This window comes from Lycium ferocissimum, chromosome 1 (genome assembly GCF_029784015.1).
Source record: "Lycium ferocissimum isolate CSIRO_LF1 chromosome 1, AGI_CSIRO_Lferr_CH_V1, whole genome shotgun sequence".
Lineage (NCBI taxonomy): Eukaryota > Viridiplantae > Streptophyta > Magnoliopsida > Solanales > Solanaceae > Lycium > Lycium ferocissimum.
Window position 1 is genome coordinate 9,259,408 of NC_081342.1, and position 1,249 is coordinate 9,260,656.

Consider the following 1,249-nt stretch of genomic DNA (forward strand, 5'->3'; position numbering starts at 1 on the left):
TTTAACCTTAAAAGGGGAACAATTAAATTTATGCGTGATGCCTAAGATATGTGGCTAAGTTCAATTTGATATTAGATTACAAGGGAAACCAATAAGTGAATAAGGAAACAGATCTGACTAGATGTTAATTAAGTCTGACCTCGGGTATGAAAACCGAGGTCGATACTCTATGCTGAGTCCGTATACGATGGATAATAGAAATGAACTCAAGAACAAAAATGGAGGTGAATACAAGTAATTCTTTTGCCTTTTGATATGAACTCTTTCTTTCTTTTTGTTGCCAACCCCTTTAATGTTATACCTCGCATTTTGTACATTTGGATAGTTCGAGTTAATGGCGGAAAGTTAGGGACAGGGTTATAATTTTTTTTTTCTAGAATGCATGAGTCGCATATTCATCTTTTGTTGGTATGGAGCATTAAGGGTAAATTTGGAATAAGGAAAAACTAGGGGCTAAAAGTTGGAAAAGAATTTCATGAAGTGGCCAAATGGCCAAAGTGGCCGTGGGCCCCACCCTAGCTTGGCCAATTGTTTTAAGCCATAAAGGGTGCCATGTGTTCATTTCATACTTGTAGGGGTCATGTATGTATATATGTGTAAAATTCATGATCATGCAAGACTACAATTCATCTTTTATAATTTAAAGAAAATTCTAGAAAATTTGAGAAAAATTGGAGGAAAATAAGAGGCACATGACCGGCCATGTGCCATGCTTATATATATATGCATAAGTGATGAAGATATGAGACATATTCATTATTTTTCAAAGCCAAGAAAATTCAAGAAAGATGGAGAGAGAGAGAGAAGAGAGAGTTCGGCCATGGTGGCCGAACAAGGTGCCATGGAAAGCTTGATCAAGAAAATTATTTTCTTCATGCTTTCCTACTAATTGGGAGGTCCTCGTCGACGCGGAGTAGTTGTTAGAACAAGAAAACCATCCGTTCTTGCAAATGGAATCTTGGCCGAGAAGAGGGATTGAAGGGAAAAGGTAAGGTTCAACCCTTTCTTGCATGTGTTATGGACGTTTTGAGCATGTTGTAATGTGAAGAAATGAATGAAATTCATAAGGTTGAGGGTAATGGTGTGGTGGCCGAATAGGGGCTGCCTTGGTGTGGATGGAATGAATTAAATTTACTTGATATTTTGCTTGTTGTTGCTATGGATTATGTGATGCAAAATGAAGGTTTAATGAATTAAATGGAGTTATAAATTGTGTGGGCTGTTTGGAAGCTAATGTGGTTGTAATGTG